Below are 21,722 nucleotides of genomic sequence, written 5' to 3' on the forward strand. Positions count from 1 at the left end.
GATTGTATTGAACATAATAATAGATATTGAGCTTAGCATGGGATTGTGTACTTTGTCAATTTTTGTGTGATTCCATAGTTAAAAAATATCACATACAGCTAAAGAACAGAGTGCTAGTTAAATATCCACATAATAAAAAGCAATACCATAACCCTTTTAGAAAACACTCTTCTTTAATAACAATCATACATTCTATGTGGTTTACTTGCTGGCAACAGTCAAGAAACATAGAGAAATCATTTTATGCTTTGTGTGGCTGCCCCTTCTCTTTTGTACCTCTACTTCCAAAGTTTGTGTTGATAGACTGCAAGATTTTAGATTTATAGACCTCAATAGTGTTTACTTAAATACAGATATCAATATTCTTCCATCACATCTGTCTTTGGCTAGAGCTGTAATCAATTCAGGTAATCCACGCCTCGTATAGTAAAAGAAGAACTTGCATTATGATTACAATTATAAATAATACCCCATATCAGCTTTATAAAAATGCAGGTGCTTCTAAGTCTGGGCCACAATATGGTCTGCATTATCATTTATTTAGTGTGTTATTGAACGATCATATCTGAGCTATGCACAGTAAGGAATATCACTTTCATATTTCTTTTTCCTCAGGTTCTGAAGTCTCATGAGGCTATATGCAGGCAGGTATTAGGCGGTTGGAAATTGAACATACACATTAAATGACCAGCATACTTTGCAAATTGAAGATCTATTTTTCTTGGCAATGCTAAAATGAATCACATTGTACAGTGGGTGCGTGAGCAGTAATAAAACAGAAATAATGTTTTTTTACAATGATCTTACTTACCAGCACAGACTAAATCCCACAGGGATTCTGATTTCAGATTTTCAGGAAACAAAAAATTGATATACAATAAAAGGGCTCTTTCATTTGCTCATGCAGGGCAAAGTTAAAGGGTCACTTAACAGAATGACAATGGCGCAAGGAAAGGTGAGAAAGTACTGCTGGAGAGGGCAGCAGTTAGGTGAAATGTTTTCTTTGCCCAACAAAATCTAGTCTTATCTACAAACTCTTTTTATTATTTGGTCTTAGAGTGAATATGTGCTTTTAGCCATGCAGCTGCACATACTTACTGTAAAGTGGATGTAAACCCTCACATATACCCAGTGAAGTGGACAGTCTCAGATGACACACAGAGATGAAACAAATCTCCCTACATAAGGTTTATTTATATATATATATATCTGCTGTCTTCAGCTTTCTACACTGTTTAGAAAGGTAAAAATGTGTTAGAATTTTTTCTTCCTGTTCCAGCACTAGGTGTAGAGTTTTGGCATACACTGTGTGACAGCTAATTGGAGGAATGGCACACCTCCCCCCCTCCACATAGGCAGAGGAAGGAAGAAACACATAGAGCTGTGCTGTGAATAGACCAGCTCTCTGCTAATCTATCTCTTTGCGCCCACCCCAACACAAATTTCCAGCTTCTTTTATCTCCTGTGATGGAGAACTTGTCAGAAGTTATCATGCTGATAACAGAGGAACGGAGAAGCAGAAAGACAGAGGACTAAGGGCTTTAGTGAATGATAAGTAAACACTACAGATATATGTGCCCAGGTCAAATGTCATTAATAAGGTTTACATCCACTTTAAGCCTAGTACACATGGGTCAAATATTGGGCGACATTGACCGGTTGAATAGAAACCGGCCAACATCTGTAGAAGGGGCATGACCAAAAAAGGTCTGCTGATCCACTCCCTGTGCTGACCGGAGTGTTCTGGGGAGGGGGGGTCCATCATCCTATTAGAACACAATAGAACAGCAGGGGCGTGTGCTGTACTAACGTTGGTTTATTAGTACCGCGGCTCTGGCCTGAGCTGTCAGATTTTTTTTTTTCGTTCAGCCCGCTGGGTTGAAAAAAAAAAAAAACCTATTAGGGTGTACAAGACTTTACCTGTCTTTGATCTCTTGCTGCTCTGGATAAATCCCAAGAAGAAGGAATATTTCTCCCTGTGCACAGTTCATATTTAACACTGGGAGCATGGACAGCCAATCACAAAGCCCCAGTGTTGTTAGAAGCAAGATAAAGGAGTGGGTCACAGGCTTCCCTATACCAAGAAGTACCAGGTATGTTTTGGCACTTTTCCACTGCAAGTACTGGCTCGTACCGGCTCGGCTCTACTCGGCCCTGCTCGGCCCGGTTTGCTTTTCCACTGCTGGTACCGCATGGTATAGTGTCGGAAAGGTTCGGTACGGTACGGTACGGTATAGGTTTGCTTTTCCACTAAAGTAGTACTAAAGTTAAGTGGGTGGGATAACAACGGGGTGGGTGGGATTCTCTGACCAATCAGTGGCTAGTAGTGACTGCATGCAAAGGATTGTGGGATATGGTACCAGTTTGGTACCTGTTGGAACCACAATCGAGTAGGTACTGTTTTTTCAGAGCCGTACTGTACCGTACCGTTCGGTTCCATGCAGTGGAAAAGCAAACCTATACCGTACCGAACCGTTCCGACCCTATACCATGCGGTACCAGCAGTGGAAAAGCACAAAAGCGTGCCGAACCGGTACGTTTCCATGCAGTGGAAAAGCGCCATTTGTTAGCTCCCAGCCACCAAATGAAACAATGTGGAAGTGAATGAAAGTAAATACTGTATGTGCTGCTGCAGTAAGAGGCATTAATGAGAACACGGTACTTTGCTTTATATGTTTGCTTTAAATTAGGCCGAATTTGATGGCTGATAAGCAATAGTTTTTATTGGCTAATGCCCAACTTCCTTATACTCTAGAATATATTACTGCAATGTATTCACAATAGCTAATCAACAATAGATTCAAAATATAAAACTGAATACCTCTTTTTAAGAATAAATAAAAAAAAAAAAAAAAACAGCCATTTTTTTTTCAACAACATTCCAATATAGGTTTAATTTATAGGTTTAATTTATTGTCCATCCAAATGTGCAGGATATACTGCTTTCTTTAACCACTTAACCTCCAGAAGATTCACCCCCTGTCTTCATGAGCAGGCTTTTTTTTGCGATATGGTAGTGCGTTACAATTACATGGTCATGCAACGCTGTATGTCCCTTTTTCCCACAAATAGAGCCTTCTTTTGGTGGTATTTAATCACCACTGCATTTTTGATTTTTTGTGCTATTAACAAAATAAGACCGACAATTCTGAAAAACAAAAAAAAATATATATATATATATATATATATATATATATTTTTTTTTTTTTACTTTCTGCTATAAAACATGTAAAACATCTAATTTCTTCATAAATTTAAAGTATAACTAGAGGCAACATTTTTTTTTTTTTTTTTTTAGTTTTGGATAGAGCAGAGAGGTATTAGAACCCCTGACATTTTTTTGTGCCTCCGTTAGGGAGATTTACCTTCTTTATTTGTCCTGTTTACAGTTATCATTGAAAGTGAAAGTAAAGGAAAATCTCTTATTTTGGTTGTCCCCAGAAAAGTAATAGAGGGGAAATCTTCCAATGGGGACACTAGTTCTGGTGACCTGGGGGCCCCCAAGAAATTATTTTAATTTTCAGGGATTTCCTCTCACTTTCTATTTGGCTATGGGACAGGAATTGAAAGGAAATCTCTGCAATGGGAAAGATGGCAAAAAAAAAAAAACTGACAGAGGTTATGACCCTCCCTTATGCTATCCAAAATAAAACAAAAAAGGTTTGCCTATAGTTCTACTTTAAGACAATATGTATTCTGCTACATATTTTTGGTAAACAAAAACCCCAATAAGCATTTATTGATTGGTTTGTGCAAAAGTTGTAGTGTCTACAAACTATGGGATATATATATATACTGGATTTTTTTTTTTTTTTACCAGTAATGCAGGCGATCAGCGACATAACGAGACTGCGATATTGCAGCAGACATTCAAACACTGACACTTTTTGGGAACCAGTGACAATATAACAGTTATCAGTGATAAAAATATGCACTGTCACTATACTAATGACACTGGCTAGAAAGGGGTTAAACATCTGGGGCGATCAAAGGGTTAAATGTGTGCCTAGCCAGTGTTTTGGTGTACTATGTGTGGTTCTTTTACTAAGAGAAGTACTGGATTGTATTCCCTGCTTTGAGGGAAAATCCATTACTTCCCCGCTGACAGGACAGGGCTGTGCCCACCATTGGCCGGCACCTGCTGATCCGCATCTGCTGTGTTTATTCACAGCACATCCAGGTCGCCGGTGGCGCTCGCATGTGCCCCCTACTCGAAAGTTCCAGATCACGCACCTAGTATGTGATCTGACGCAGGAGAGCCGCCTTTCCACCGTATATGTAAGTTATACGGTTACCAATTGGTTAATATTAATATTAATTATTATTAATATATTATTCTCTTTCCTTCATCGGAGATTAATGTGTTTAGTGCTATAACAATACATTATGATTTTTAATTAAAAAAAAAAATAAAACCTTTATTTTTCAAGTCTGTAGATAAAATAAATACCTGTACGAGCTATAATGTCTCAAGAAATTAACTAAATGAATGGTTGACTTCCACAGAAATTAAAAATGATTTAAATTTTTATCATTCACAGTCACCTAATTAAAAATCAATGGCAGTTCTTATCATCTCGTTGTTTGGTTGCATAACTGGAATAGGTTCTTTTAAAAAGATAATCTGATCCTTATATTCAGCAGCTTGGAAAACATTGTAGGCAAATGCCAGCAAAAGTACTAAATTGAAGTAGCAGGTCTGTCTTTTTTATTATTCCCTATTTTGTCAGAAGAAAATGTTCTTGTCTGTAAGGTGTATCTTCTTGTAACTTTGCTCTGTCATGGCAACTATATTAGAAACATTAATATAGACTTGTGTAGGCTTAAAATAAAAACTGGAGCAATTATGCACTCAGGTGTTCTGTGATTATTTAAAGACGTTCTAATCAGACTTGGAATGATAAAGAAAAATAAGATCAAATTATTTGTCCTTTTTTTTTTCACATTTTTCCAAATTAAATTTTACAAGGAAAACAAAACAGTTTTAGGTAAATTATATGTTACATTTATTATTTGAAACATTAGAAGTTTTTAAACCTTTGGTAATATAATTATTTTTATAGAATATAGAATTATAGTTATAGAATTATTTCTAATTAAATTAAAAAAACTTTTAACATTGGTTCTTTATGTTCTTTAACACATGCTAAACTGTCTAATAAGAAAGCCCAGCACTATGGGGTCAATTCACTAAGAGTTAAATAACGTCAAATAAAATGCGGTAAAATACAGCAATGCTGGTTGCTAAGCAGCGGGCCTGGAAATGCCGTGTCCTGACTCCTTAACAACAGATGACTCATCAGCTGTCAGAGGGCTTCCCCACTAACAGCTGATTGTAAAAAAAAAACAACAAAACAACAACAAAAAAACAACAATTAAAAAGTATGAAAAAAACAGCCAGACACGCCAAACCCCCCCCCCCCAAAAAAATGGCATGGCCCCCTCCAAAATTCATACCAGATCCTTACCCAGGCATGCAACCTGGCAGGTCAGGAACGGGGAGGGGGGGGGTGAGCGAGTGTCATCCCCCTAAACCATATCAGGCCATATGCCCTCAACATGGAGGGGTGCTTTGGGGAAGGGGGACCTCTATCCCCCCACCCCAAAGCCCCTTGTCCATATATTATTGGGGACAAGGGCCTCATTCCCACAACTGTGGCTGGTGGGTGTGGGGTTTGCAAGTGGTGGGCTTATCGAAATCTAGAAGCCCCCTTTCACAAGGGGGCCCTCAGATCCCACCCCTCCTATGTAAATGAGTAGTGGATACCCTACCCAATCACCAAAAAGGTGTCAAAAAGTAAGAAAAGTCAGTTTTTGACAAATCCTTTATTAAAAAAAAAATAGTGTTCCTTGATGTAAATCTATTGTCAATCACAACACCCACGCAAACTCTGGAACCTCTCCCGAGGACAGCTGCTCGCCAAATGCCTCCTTCACCATTTGAGAGTTCGTATATAGGTAAGGGCAGGGCAACCTGGTGAAGTCACCTAGTGTCACTTACCTCCCCCCCCCCCCCCCCCCCCCGGTGCATGCTGGCTGTGAATTTGACTTAATTTGCAGCAAACTAAGATAATTTATGAAAATTAGTAGCATGATACCGTATCGCATGCGGTAAAGCTTAGTGAATTGATGCCTATGTCGGCAATAGTTGACTGCCTCTGCAGACTGAACATCTATCCAGATGATATTATTTCTATAGCAGAGGAAGATGGTGGTGTGATCATCATTAACTGTTTGTGTAGGTGTAACCTAATATTCTGCAATTAGATAACAACAGCAAAAGGTAAAAACTGATTGGTAAACCATAACTATGGAACCCTGGAGTACCAGGCTCGCATGCGGCATGCATTAGCTTTAGGTAGGTAAATGTGAAATATCTTTCTTTTACTCCTGACATATTACAAAAAGATAGCATATTACAAAACATTATTTATTCCTTTTAAACTGAAAGAATTTGGGAAATGAATAGGCATAATACACCAGGCTGGTTTGTATCTGGTCTTAAATTAGTTGTAAAGCCAGAAGATTTTTTATATTACTGCATTCTATGGATTAAGATAAAAAGCTTCAGCCTCCCTAATACTAATACTAACCTGAGCTCCCTCTCGATCCAGTGATGTCCACGAATGCCTTGGTTGTCTGGGAATCTCCCTCCTGATTGGCTGAGACACAGCATTGGAGCCATTGGCTCCCGTTGCTGTCAGTCAATGAGGAGAGAAAAGGGGGGGCGGACCACTGCTCCGGTCTGAATAGATACACGGAGCTGCGGCTCAGCTCGGGTGCCCCCATAGCAAGCTGCTTGTTGTGGGGGCACTCAACAGGAAAGAGGGTCCATTAGCTCCAGCCAGAGACCCGAGAAGAGGAAATGCAAAGCCATTACACAGAGCAGGTAAATATAAGTGCCGGCTCACACTGATCCGACTTGGACCGCGACTTGTCAGCCTGACAAGTCGCGGTCCGTCGCGCTCCCATTGTTCGGTACAGGAACCGTTCTAAAAGGAGCGACACAAGTTGCTCCGACTTAGAAAAAGGGTCCTGTACTACTTCGGGGCGACCTGGAGCGACTTGCATAGACATTCATTTTATGAAGTCTGTGCAAGTCGCGCCGAAGTCGCGGTGCACGCGACTTCACAGGTCGCCCCCGAAGTCGTGCCGCTGCAGTGTGAACCGGCACTAACGTGTTTGTTATTTTAATAGTAACAAAAAAACAAAACAAGAGTTTAGTATCACTTTAAGTATGGATACTATATAAATCATACCCTCATAAAAGTATAATAAACTACTCACAAGATGTATTGCTCTGAGAAGAGGCATTTCACTACTGTTTCTGTTTTGGTGCCCTATGATATTTTTTAATTCTGCAAATAGTAGAATTTGACAACAGGTTTGGTTATACCTAGCATATTGGAAGGGCATGAAATAGAACAAGTGCAAGAATGTAACCTAATGATAATTATAACTTAACCTTCTACATACAGCTTTATATTTAACTCTAAAAAACATAACTTTAGTTTTGTTTAATATAATACAATCTGATTTTCCCACTGCCTAAATTATTGCTTACCTTCAAGTTCCTACAAAGAGAGAATATTGAGTCATTTAAAATCTACCACACTAGTGCTTTTCCTAATCAGTTAATGCACCCTGATCTACAGATTTGTATACCATGGTAAATAATAGTGCTGTATTTCTGTCAGTTATTTGTCTTTAATATGGTTTAAAAATTAAAGTGGCCCCCTCCCCTCAAAATATTAACTTGTAACCCTAAATGTATGGATTGGTATTACCGGAGCGCCCTCAGAGCTACTGTGTTTAGTGGTGAAAATATTTTTATTGATATAAAGAGAGAACAAGAAATGCGTCAACTGTTACAAACAAATCAAGTGTGAATAATCGAAAATTCAAAACAGAAAGGATTCAATAACAGGAGGTGTTAAGTAAGGACAAACTAGACAGTGTTGTATAGAATAATTGGGAGTCATGAAGCCATACGTGTGCAGAGTTAAAGAGACTCATGCAACCATACAAAGCTTTAGGCTAGCCCTCTGAAGAGACGTGAAAAAGAATACAGGAAAAAAGAAAGACTATCAAGCCTCGGAGGAAGTGATCTGTACGAAGAAAAGGAAATGGAAGTTTATAAGGTGTAACCAGGGGGAGTAAGGGAAAGAGGAAGATGAGAGAGGAGAAAGAAAAAAAACAGAAAAGAGAGAAAGAAACAGAGACCGTATGGAAGAGATATCGGGAGGAATAGGAAAATGGAAATAATGCACAGTAATAAGCTTTGAGGCTGTGTACCTGCAGGAGGAGGAACCAGGGGAGGCCACGGGACAACTCACAATATTGTGAAGCTATACATAAATTGAAAAAAAAAAAATTGTTCAAACGAGCCATAGGACCATACATTTGGGATAAGTGTTGTTATCCAGGACCAACATTTCTTCTGTGTGCATAATGAACGCTTCACGAATTTGCGTGTCATCCTTGTACAGGGGCCATGCTAATCTTCTCGGTATCATACCAACTTTAGTATATGTCCTGCCGAAGCGAGGACAGAGCTACTGTGTTTAGTGTTTTGTGCTAAACTTTGTTTTTGGGCTTCCCTGTAACCAGGGAAAGCATCTATGGATTAACGGGCCTGCTCTAGGCTCTATTGGCTTGGGCTGAATTGCTTCCCCCTGTATCCCAGGGGATCCTGGGACATAATGGGTGGGAGAGTTTAGATCCAAGCCTGCCTGTTAATTTTCACCAATCCTTGGTTGATAGGGAGGTGACCAGCAGGGGGCTAAGGGAGGTGTAAATGGGCTTGGGCCTAAAGCTGAGCTCTCTTGTTCCTGGGGCAGTAAGATTCAGCCTGAGAGCTGTGGCATCCCTGGGAGTTTAACCTTGGACTGCAGCACTTTTATGGGGTCCCAGCTGTGGCTTGGCTGGGGGACCTCTGTCTTATCCTTCCTGGAGAATTCTCTGAGAGTCCACTACAGATCCACAAAACAGGCTGCTGGAATATTGCTGATTCTGCACATGGCTGCCTGGAAATAAAAAACACCGAGTACCAGCCTCTGTGATCTAGAGACTTTCCTAAACTTCTCTGGAAGATCTTTAGCTACAACTTTCAGCATTCAGGACTGCCTCTCTATTGGGATTCCTGTTTGCCTGCTGCTCAGTCTTACAACTTTAAATGGGGTGTCTTCACCCTAAAGTTCTGGTTCAGATTTGAGTCCTCATTGTTTGTATTAAAGCTTTCTGGATTATCCCCAGGCTCACCCCTTCTACATCCAAGAGCTCTAAAATAAAAAATAATAATAATAAAAAAAAAAAAAAACATCCTAGCTGCTGTGTGAAAAACAGGGAATAGAATTTGGGACCAAACCACCAGACCATTCCGGTCTGTGCGCTCCATTACCATGAAGTTACTTGGGAGATCACCAACATACTGACTAAAAACCTATATAACTTTCTGTGCCAGTCAGGTGCATATAAAATGAACCTCCTAAAAAAAGATAAACAGATCTTCCAAACCTCTGATACCCCATAAGGTGGTACCATGGGCGTCTGCATAACTTTTTTCAGGGGGGGGGGGATCATTTTAGGGCCACCCATGCTCCGTCCCTTATCAACAATGTCATGAAGGGGAGGGAGGGGCTTAATCATTATACTTATTTTGAGTATTTATTTTTTAAAGAACAAACAGCAGCATTTATTTTTAAAGCATTTTTTAACCTAAAAAAATTGATTGTGTTCCCTTAAAGCATATTATACTGCACAGTTTTTGTGCTGTGTAATTTGGCCCCTTCTATCACCTAAAATACCTGACTGATCCTGCCTGTCTATGTCCTTCCCTCTGTAAATTGACCATTGTATACCATGGCTGGTGAGCCCTGACACTGTGGTCAGTTTACGTGCCTCCATCATCCACAGCGATCCTGTCCTCCTCTGTCCTCTCTCCCCCTCTCTCCCTGCCTGTCTGCTCCTGTGTCAGTGCCCGCCCCCTCCCCTCCTGATACCTGTATTATAAAGTTTAATATCCTGTCTACAGTCTGTTTAATAACCCTGTGTGCCCCTGTGTCTGTGTTTTATAAAAATAAGCCATTCTTTACACGTTTTTAGAGCACCACTCGCCTCTCACGTGACCCGCCGCCTCTCTCCTCCTTTCCCCCTTCCCTCCTCCTCCCCTCCCTACTGACATCAGTGAGGAATCCTCGGCCCCGTCCGCTGCAGGTAGCTGTCGGACAGGGAGAGGAGAGGGAGCTGGTGGGTCACGTGAGCCGTGCTCGACCGTCTGAAAACTGGTAAAGAACGACTTATTTTTTTAAAACACAGACACACAGGATAATTAAACAGACCAGACAGATTGGTATAAAGTGGCTTAACAACCACTTGAAAGAGAAAGTTGAGATTCCAGGGGGTGGGGGGCATTTGCCCCCCCTTGCCCCTACCTGCGGATGCCCATGGGTGGTGCACACATTACTAGTTGGTAAAGTTTAGTATAGTATTCCTACAAAGCACTACTTTTTGAAAACAACTGTACAAGAAACACAACTCTCTGCTTGTTAACTATTAGCCATTACCATTACAATCTGATTGTACAATTTTCATACAATGACATTTAGATTGACCAAAAACTACATACTGTGAGGGTCTTCCTTGTCCATTTATAATAAATCAGGTAGGCAGGCCCTTGTTGTACATATTTATTGGTAGATTCAAGGGAGATTGTACAATCAGATTATAACAAAAGCCAGTTTAAGAAAAAAAAATCCCATCTTCAGTCTTGAGCCCCCCAATTCGCCCTTCACCCCCTATAGGTATTGTTCCTGACCCTTTACGAAAAAAAAAAAACGTTATACATTCTTTTCTCCATGTGTCTTACATCCAAATTTTACTAAGATCAGTGAACATTCACTTTGCTAAATGAACAGTCCCTACTCTTTTAGTAAATCGTAGTATTAAAGCATGGCAGCCAGGCCAGCATTGGCAAAGTGGGACGTAGTAATAGCAGCCTCTATGTGTCTCTCAGAAAAGGTTTTCTGACCCTTTCAATGGTTTGCTTTTTGCGAACAATGTTGCTTGGTTTGTAAAGAGCTGTTAAGCCTCAACTGAATCATTGTTCTAAACCAGTTACTAGACCATGAGATCATGGGAGATTCTCAGAGTCCTTTTCTCGTGCTCTCATTTATTAATTACATCATTCATGCAAAGGCAAGCATTGTGATTACATTGTATCATTGTCTTAAAGTGGTCCTTTCAAAATCTTTTTCAAGTCTGAATGAATAAATTCCTAACACAATGTACAGCAATAGTATCATTTTCACAAAAAAGTTAATACGTTTAGCTATGTACTGTATATCAAGTCATGAACATTTATCCTAATTTGAGTAGAGTGAGAAGGATTAGGCCTCATTCTTATGGGCATACTGCCCATGCAAGGGCCATGTTTGCCTGCATGGGGATGCACAGGTGTTTCAATCATCCCCATGCAGGCAACACCATTCATGTCAATTGAAATGCAGTGGCTGCACAGACACAGCCACTGCTCGCAATCTGACAGCTGTATGGGTGCAGGTGCATGGCCCCGAAGGCTGGCAGTATTCATTCAGGGCATGCACTCTCACATGTAGCTGTCAAATTGTGATGGAACACCTGTGCATCCCTGTGCGGGCAAACACAGCCCTCGCAAGTGTGCACACTTTAGTACTTACATTTGAAAGAGGCCTGCCATGTTTCTCCTGCTATCCTGGGCTCGGTTAGAGTGATTTACTTTCACTCACTGTCCTGTTGATAACGGTTTCACCGAACAGGTGAGGGAAGATCTCAGAGCTGCAATATGCATAAAAAGCATGTGTATATGTGATGCCCGATGTTGCCTTACAATAGTGTGAATGAGGGCTTTAAAAACCCCAGTCGAGTAGGCTAAGATGGTATCAGTCTGCTGCAGGCAGGAGGAAGGAAGCAGAAGAGGAAAAGCTCTGCTAAGTGTAGTAGGACAGGTACTTTTTATTATACCCCTAATAAGGGCTACTCACACAAATGGATAAAAACAGGCTCATCTGACATGGATGGTCTGGGCCGCCATTGGCAGTGTCCGCATATAGCGCTGTGAGAGACCGGGTGGAGACCCTGGAGCTGGGGGAGGAAGTCTGCTGTGATGTTGCTCCTGTCTGGGTGGAAAGCAGCGTGAACCACAGCCTAGTAGGGGCAGCATGGTGGTGGTCACATCACAGGACCCAGGGTGCTTTGCAACACATTTCGGAGCATGCGCTGTGCCGAAACCGCATGCTTAAGAAAGGAGCATGCATGCTCGGATTCAACACAGCACATGCTCTGAAATGTATTGCAAAGCATCCTGGGTCCTGTGACGTGACCACCATCATGCTGCCCCTACTGTTCTGCAGTGTACACTGTGTTCTACCCAGACAGGACCATCAAACTAAGATGAGCCTATTTTTATCCATTTATATGAGTAGCCCTTAATAGGGGTATAATAAAAACTTACCTGCCCTACTACACTTAGTGGCGCTTTTTCTCTTCTGCTTCCTTCCCCATTTTTCCAGAGTCAGCTCCCACTCCTGGATCAGCATGCCCTAGTGTCTGGACTACAATACCAAAAACACATGGACTTTATTAGACTGAGAATAACTGCCTTTGCGCCTATCATTCTTCCCATTGCAGGCAGGAAGAAGAGTTTGCTTTGGATACATTCAGATGTATGCATTGTAGTAAAAAGTGTGATAAAAAACTATGCATTACAGCAATGCAGAACATTTAATGTGATGGATTCAGGCCCTTGGGATGGAGAGGGGAATTCTTTCCCTTCTCCTCCCCTTTTGGGTCCCGGTGGCCAACCAGCACCCGCGCCGGTGGCCATTGGTCCTTTCCTCCGAGCGTCGGATGCGTAGTTGCAGCCTCGCTCTCGCGAGGCGTGCCGCTTCCGATGTCTCGGCCGACTTCCGGTGTGGACGCCGTGTATGATGTCACATCCGGCGGAAGGAGGGGCGGGCCCAGCGCGGCGTTCCCCGCGCTGGCGCCCATTTCTAGGACGCCGAGGCCCGTGATCGGCTGTGATCTCCCCGAGCTCCCCCTCGTTGTAGGGGTGCTCCTTCTTGATGGGGGATTTTTGTGTCTGGGGACTAATTATTTGAGAAGTTCCCTTCTTTTGGAAAATTGGGAATCAATCGGGGATTTTTTCTTGAGACGGATCCCATACCTTGGAATCTTTTTGGCTCATTAACCACTTAAGCCCCGGAGGATTTGGCTGCTAAACGACCAGGGGGTATTTTGCGATTCGGCACTGCATGACTTTAACGGACAATTGCGCGGTCGTGCGACACTGTACCTAAACGAATTTGGCGTCCTTTTTTTCCCACAAACAGAGCTTTCTTTTGGTGGTATTTGATCACCTGTGCGATTTTTTGATCATGCGCTATAAACAAAACAAGAGCGTAAATTTTGCAAAAATAGCAATATTTTTCACATTTTTTTATATGAAATTCCCCCCAAAAAAATGTAAAAATCAAAATTTTTTAACATTTTCGGCCAATTTGTTTTATGCTACCTATGTTTGGTAAAAAAAATCGCAAAAAGCGTATTTTGATTGGTTTGCGCAAAAGTTATTGCGTTTACTAACAAAGGGAAAGATTTTTGTCATTTTTGTTGTTTTTTTTTAAACGCGTAATGGCGGCGATCTGCGATTTTGTTTGCGGTACTGCGACATTGCGGCGGACAGATCGGACCCTTGACTGACATTTTTGACACTTTTGGGGTTACCAGTGACATTTCTACAGTAATCAGTGCTATATATATGCACTGTTACTGTAAAAATACACTGGTAGTGAAGGGGTTAACTTTATTTGAGAGGGAGGGGCTGTGTGTGTCCCTAGGGGCGTGCTTTCTACTGTGATTGGCTGTGGCTTCAGCTGTATGCAGAGTGATCAATGGTTCTACATAGTAGAACCGTATGATCATCTCTCATACACAGGGGAGAATGACAGGCAGCTTGTTTACACAAGCCGCCCGACTTTCTCCCTCTCCCCCGCCGATCGCAGAGTGGCCGGCGGACATCGGGTCCGCCGGTCACACGCGCGGGGGGGGGTCCGTGACCACGCGGGAGCGGGAGCGCGCCTCCGGGGGCGTGCGCTCGCTCCCTAGACCCTCACAAGCAAGCAACATAGACCTATGTCAGTTTGCCTGTGAGGGGCTGACCGCCGACGTAGATAGTCGTGCGGCGGTCGGCAAGTGGTTAAGAGATTGCTGGAATACATCCTGGCCTCTGGGATAGTAAGTACACCCCCATTTTGGGAATTGGGTTGTATATATATATATACTCTTTGACAGGGTATATATCCGTTAAGCATGTTTCTGGGTCTTCCCCTATGATAGGTTGGATCACTTGACATGCTGTACATGGATATAGAGGGTCCTTTTTTCCCCTTGTTTCAGTGATATACTGACTAACCCGTTTATAACCATTGTTGCCTTATGGTGGTTTTGTTTTTGTTACCACTGGGGGTTCCTTCCCCCCCCCCCCCCTTTTTTCTTGAAACCAAGGGAATTATATAGATATATGCATTTTGTAAACACATAGAGGTGGTGCCGGTCTTTTGGTAATTATTTTTCCTTTTCTCCTGCGGTCCTACAGGAGAGAGGCATGAAGCTGATCTATTTGAAAGACACGCACGGGGGAAGCATACAAGCTTCGGAAATATACAAGCTGTTCCATTTATGGGTACAAACCTTTGAAAGGAAAAAGGATCTGTGGGGATGTTCTCTCCATACATCTCCTCCTCCCTCTCCCTATGGTCAGTCCAATAATTTGGCATATATCCACACATATATTGGTACTCACAGAGGGATGTGTTTACTCCCTATATGCAGTTATCATTACATCATTATATTATGGCTCTTTTTTTCTTTTCTCAGAGTTTAAGTCCATTTCCCTGATGAAGAACGGAACTATTAGTTCATAAAGTTTGAAACGCTTTGGAGTAGGACTTTTTTACTCTTAACTGCAGGGGCTCACTGCCCCAAGAATTTCTCTTGACCCATGCACATCATTATTAGCTCTTTAATGTTTTTTGATATAGATTTTATCCTATGTACAACATGTATTTCTATATTTGTCAATCATGTAATTTAATAAAATGAATGATTTTATCATATACTCTTTATATATTTTGTATTGTTTGCCGACAAAATCCCACCTTGAGGAGACTGTCTTTGTGTAATTCCTATATGTAACTCGGGATGGTGGCAAACCTTACCAATCCCAATCTGTAAAGTTTTTCTACATTTAATGTGATGTGGTGCCATTCCTTTTGAATTGATTTTGATTGTCACCCCAATGTGCTATTACAATAGCTGACAATGAACAGCATGTCAGTTGTGGCGTGCTGTGTTGAAAAATAAAAAGGATTACTGTCTAGTTTAGGCTGTGTTGTGGTGTGTTGGCAGCACTTAAAAAAAAAAGGCCTCCCTTACTTCAATGTATCCCAAGTGCGACATTGCCTAAATGCAAATGCGATAATGCAGCATAACCCAATGGTATAAACAGGTCCTCAGTCTTCTCTCCACTATCAAATAGACTGAAAAATTGTAGTAGTTTGAATGATCTGATATCTCATCAGAAACATGGGCCAGGTGTGTGCGTATGCACATGGCTATCCCGAGACACATCGAGAAGCGCCACCTATAGTGGTGTACACGTGACAGTCAGGGTAAACCCGCTGCGGGCAGTCAAGCATAGTCAGTGTGAGAGGTAGGGTCACAGTGCAATGGAACAATGAGTGAACTTCAAGTTCTGCTACAAATTGGGGAAAACAGCGATGGAGATGCATGAAATGTTGGTGCAAGTGTACAGGACGGAAGCCATGAGAAGGAAATGTGTTTATGATGACCGGTTCAAACGCTTTGACAATGGGAAGTAAACAACTGAGGATGAGCTAGGTTTGAGTTGACTGTCGACAAGCAGAACCCCAGACATGATCGAGGGAGTGAGACAAATGTTGGCACAAGATCGACAACTGACGATTGATGGTGAAGACATTTGGCATTAGCAAGGAGATGGTGCTCACCATCGTCTGCAAAGATTTGGGTAAGCTGAAGACCTGTTACCGGTTTGTGCCGCACAAGCGGACAGACGAACAGAAAGCAAAACGCATGTAAACCTCCGGAGATTTCATTACCGTGTATCACTAGGATCCATCCTTTCTGTGAACCATCATCGCAGGGGATGAGACCTGGTGCTACCAGTTCGATACGAAATCAAAGTAGCAAACAATGGAATGACGTTCACAATCTTCCCCATGACCCTGCTGGCTTCTTTCTGTTTCCCCGCCTGAAGAGCATCATGAAAGGCACACATTTTGCGGACATGGCGGCAATCCAAGAATGTGTGACATTGGTTCTGCGATTGATTCCTAAAAAGGCCTCTGCTGACAGTTTCCTGAAGCTTTATGAATGTTCCCAAAAGTGTGTTCTGGGGTAAGGCAAATATTTTGAAGGCCAACAAAGACAATTTTTTTGTAACTTCTGTTTTGTTTGTTTTCTGATACCATTCACCAAACTTTTTAGACACACCTCATATTAATACAGCATATACTGTGTGTACTTTATGTGAAAAACTATACCTAATCTTAGGTCCACTTTAACAATGACAGTGTTGGAACTGGATGGTAGGAATCCCAGAATCCTATGGCCTTATGGCATATAGAGATGTAGGAACAGCCCAGTTTGCACGCAGGATGTGAAGGTTCATACGTACAGCTGTAACATCCGTCAGCCTGTCAATGATTTCTACAGGCTACTGCCTGCATGTGTACTCAAACACCTGTGACTGATGGGTGCAAAAATACACTCTGTGTGTTAATGGGACCTTATTCTATTTTTTTTTTTTTAGTTTTTTTTTTTCCATTTTTAATGTTTTATATTTTTTACATCCTACTGTGGGATTGGGAGGGGGGGGGGGATTCGATGGGGCAAACGGTCCCCTGATGTTTCACTTTGAGATAGTAAAAGAAATTGAGGATTGAGTCCTTAATTTCCTCCTCTGCTGTAGCTGCCCTCACTAAATGAATAGTAAGAGGTCTGTACAGAGGCTTCCTGTTTAATAACAGGCGGAAACTGAAAATCATAGTAAACAATTTTTACTATGCTTCTGTTATACATGAAAACGGGTGCGACCAGTACCGATCACTCATTGTGTCCATTCCAGAAAAGAAGGGGTCAGTAAACGTGAAAAACAAGTTTATTGATCCCCTTCTCAGCATCCTGTAATTGAATCCTCGCTCCCAGCTGCCAGGAGGGTGATGAGGAGCAGCCGAGAGAGTTGCAGGGAAAGCCATGGAGGATCGGAGTGATAGGGGGACACCTGCAGGGAGGGCACAGGATGATTGAAGATTGAGGCGGGCACGCAAAGGAAAAGAAAACACAGGCATACAGCCTGCAGCCACACAAAGGAAGGAGCATGCAGCAGGGTGGCAGGGTGGCAGAGCGGCAGAGTGGCAGTAGCAGTGGGGGAAGTCACATTTTTAATTAATAGCCTTGATCAGTGACTTATCAGCCTCTGAATAAATCTATATTTTTTGATCAGCATAGTCTCAGGGACAGTCCTTTTATAAATAAATGGTTGCTGAAGCAACCATAAGCTTATAGCAATAGGGAAAATTCAGCCAATATAATGCAAACTGACCTGGCCAGCTGGAAGCAGTTCTGCTCTGCCGTATGCTATTAGTGTTTCTTTAATGCCCCACTCCAGGATAAAATCTCCTGACTCTTCTGGTGCAGTCTAATTTTCTAGCAAGTTTAAAGGCACATTGCAAGTGAATAAAATTTTTTTTATGGAAAGCAAAAATACATCAAGTAAGCATTTAAAATTATTTTTTTTTTCTGTGCTTTTATTTACTATATTTTAAGTTGGTGACAAGCTATAAAACTTGCTAGGAGCTTACGCCTTATCATGCACAGCATTAGCTGAACAATCCTACTATAACACAAAAAAAGTGCACATGTAAGATATATGAGCTGATAAAAATGAAATCCATGTTATAAAGAATATGGTTCAACACCAAATCCATTTTTATAGTGGATGTAATTTAAAACCAACTGACTGATCTTGTATGTGAGTATTTATTTCAGCGTTTCTAACATCTACAGTGATATGGGCTATAAACAGAACCTTCTGATGCTCTAACCACTGTTCTTTACTTTGAAGATTTACACGCAGGGGAAAGAGAAGAGGTTCAAAGTGGAGCAGAAGACTACATGATGGAAATATTTCAAAAAAAGCAAAAAATGTTGCATGTCAAAGGTTCTAAATGGATTCAGAAGCTTTCACTCTTATCATTTAAAATAATAAACAACTTATTTCCCACTTACCTAAATTGAATATTTCTTTATAAAACAAGTCAGATGCAGGCAATGATGACAGAGTTCCAAGTATGAAATTAAATTTATTACATGCTGCTATGGTCTTTTGTGACAAATAATCAGGGAAATTGATTCTGCCTGGTTACTATGATTTACTTATTGCCTTAACCACTTCACGCCCAGCTTATTGTCAAATGATGGCTGGGTGATACCTTGGTTGTTCTGGGTGGACTTCATATGACATCCTCCAAGAACACGCCTGCTGCATGCCCCACGGGCCACGCTGCAAAGCAATCTGTCACCAGCTGTGTTTACTGGTCACTGCCAATGACTGATCAATGTACTTGCCCACTGCCGGTATCATGTGATTGCTGTGACCTATCACAACCGATCACATGACAATTGTACACAATGAATTGCTTTCATCCATGCCATTCATTGTGTAAAATTGTTAGCTGTGACTGATCAGTCAGTACATCAGGATTGATCATTTTATATGTATACACTGCTCAAAAAATTAAACACTTTGAAATAACATCAGATCTCAATGGGGAAAAAATCATGCTGGATATCTATACTTATATGGACTGGTTAATGTGTTAGGAATGAAAGAATGCCACATCTCTTGATGGAAATGAAAATTATCAACCCACAGAGGGTTGAAGTCAAAGACACCCCGAAAAATAAAGTAAAAAAAAATGAAGCAGCAGGCTAGTCCTCTTTGCTGAAATTTCATTGCAGCAACTCAAATTGGTACTCGGTATTGTATGGCCCCTACGTGCTTGTATGCATGCTTGACAATGTTGGGGCATGCTCCTAATGAGATGAGGGGCTCCTGAACAGACTGTGGTGCAACCTGGCAGAGTCGGATGGACCGAAACATAATGTCCCAGAGGTGTTCTATTAGATTTAGGTCAGGCAAGCATAGGGGCCATTCAATGGTATCAATTCCTTCATCCTCCAGGAACTGACTGCATACTCTCCCCACATGAGGCCGGGCATTTACGTGCACCAGGAGGAACCCAGGGCCCACTGGACCAGTGAAGGGTCTGACAATGGGTCTAAGGATTTCATTCCGATACCTAATGACAGACAGAGTGCCATTGTCTAGCCTGTAGAGGTTTGTGCATTACTCCATGGATATGCCTCCCCAGACCATCACTGACACACCACAAAACCGGTCATGCTGAGCGATGTTACAGGCAGCATAACGTTCTCCATGGCTTCTCCAGACTCTTTCATGTCTGTTAAATGTGCTCAGGGTGAACCTGCACTCATCTGTGAAAAGTATAGGGCACCAGTGGCAGACCTGCAATTCTGGTGTTCAATGGCAAATGCCAATCAAGCTCCACGGTGCCGGGCAGTGAGCACAAGACCAACTAGAGGACATCGGGCTCTCAGGAAACCCTCATGAAGTCTGTTTCTGATTGTTTGGTCAGAGACATTCACACCAGGGGCCTGCTGGAGGTAATTTTGTAGGGCTCTGATAGTGCTCATCCTGTTCCTCTTTGCACCAAGGAGCAGATACTGGTCCTGCTGATGGGTTTAGGACCTTCTACAGCCCTGCCCAGCTCTCCTAGAATAACTGCTGGAATTGCCTCCATGCTCTTGAGACTGTTGCAACGGCACGTATTGATGTGCAATCCTGGAGGAGTTGTACTGCCTGTGCATTCTCTATAGGTTCCAGGTATTGCCTCATGCTCCCAGTAGTGGTACTGACCCTAGCCAAATGCAAAACTAGTGAAAAACAGTCAGAAATCATGAGTAGGGAAAAAAATGTCAGTGGCCTCCATCTGTAAAACTATTCCTGTTTTGGAGGTCATCTTATTGTTGCCCATCTAGTGCTTATGCTGTTAATTTTATTAATACAAAAGCAGCTGAAACTGATTAACAACCCCCTCTGCTACTTAATTGAGCAGATCAATATCCCAGGAGTTTACTTGACTTGATGCTATACTCTGATTAAAAAGTGTTCCTTTAAATTTTTTGAGCAGACTAAACAATAAACTCTGACTTGAGTTATTTGCACCAAATGAATGTAGCAGAATACACTTTTTCCTAGATTTATGAAGAAAGATTATTTATTTGCAAAATTTTGTAACAGAAACAAACAAAAACACATTTTTTTTTATAAATTTTCAGGCTTTTTTTAGTTTATTTAGGAAAATAAAAAAAATAAATAAAATAAATAAGCCCAGCAGTGATTAAATACCACTCAAAAAAAAGCTCTATTTGTGAAAATAATGAAAAAATGTCATATGGGTACAGTGTTGCATGATTGTGCAATTGTCATTCAAAGTGTGACAGCGCTGAAAGCTGAAAATTGGCCTGGACAGGAAAGGAGTGAAGGTGCTTTGTATTGAAGTGGTTAAAGTGTATTCCTAGCCAAAACCTTTTTGGATTACATTTTTTATTTGGGATACATGTTTGTCTGTGGAATGACTGGTGTCCTGGTATGCAGAGGATTATCTTGAGTTTTTTAAATGATAACAATTTTAGTGTACTTTTAATTATATTTGTATTTACATTGTTAATGTTTCTTTTTACTACATTAATCCTCCAATCAAATTTTGCCACGATTCATTGTTGTTGTTCCCATGGTCCACCAATAGAAGGAGCTTCATATTTTTTCCAGCAATTTGGAAATTGGCATAATAGGGCTTAACGAAGATATATGTTAAAAGATAGATCCCGCACAGTTCTGCTGCTCCTGACGAAGTTGTTTACATAATGCATTGGGCAGGCAGAACCTTGTGACGTCATCATGCCAGAGACTGCATACTTGAGGGATGAGGAAGTATCGCAGATTCTCTTTGAGCTGTTCCAACCTGAGTGCAGGATTTCAGCACAGTCGATTGTGAGTGAATTTTATTTTCATGTTACGGTTTTTACTTTTAAATAAACATATTGCACATAGATATTTGCATCCTTTCTTTTATGGCAAATTGATGTAGATGTTTGCTTGAAAGACCACTAATACCTGTGTGGGAAGCCTATGTTTACTGCATGTTTACAACATATTTTATGAGGCCATCTTGTTAGTTTAAGTGGTCAATACGGGAAGGTGAGAATGTCATTATTTGGTAGGAGAGATCCGGGAACGCTGTTTGGATATCACCAAGGAATCTGGGAGATGAATGTGGTTATCCAAAGCAGAGTAGTTTTAGTTCTGTGTTTTAGACTGTGGTGCACAAATTTGTGAGGTGGACTTACTAGTACTGAAACAAATGTTATAAATGCCACATTTCTGCTTCAGCCTTCAAAGGCTTATGGGTTACACTGTTATACTTTATTTCACTTTAAGTAATACCATTATCTATGATTTGTTGTTATATCATGGGTTTTTTTTTTGGTATGTTTGCACA

Source organism: Pelophylax lessonae, assembly GCF_965119305.1.
Source record: "Pelophylax lessonae genome assembly, chromosome: 8".
NCBI lineage: Eukaryota > Metazoa > Chordata > Amphibia > Anura > Ranidae > Pelophylax > Pelophylax lessonae.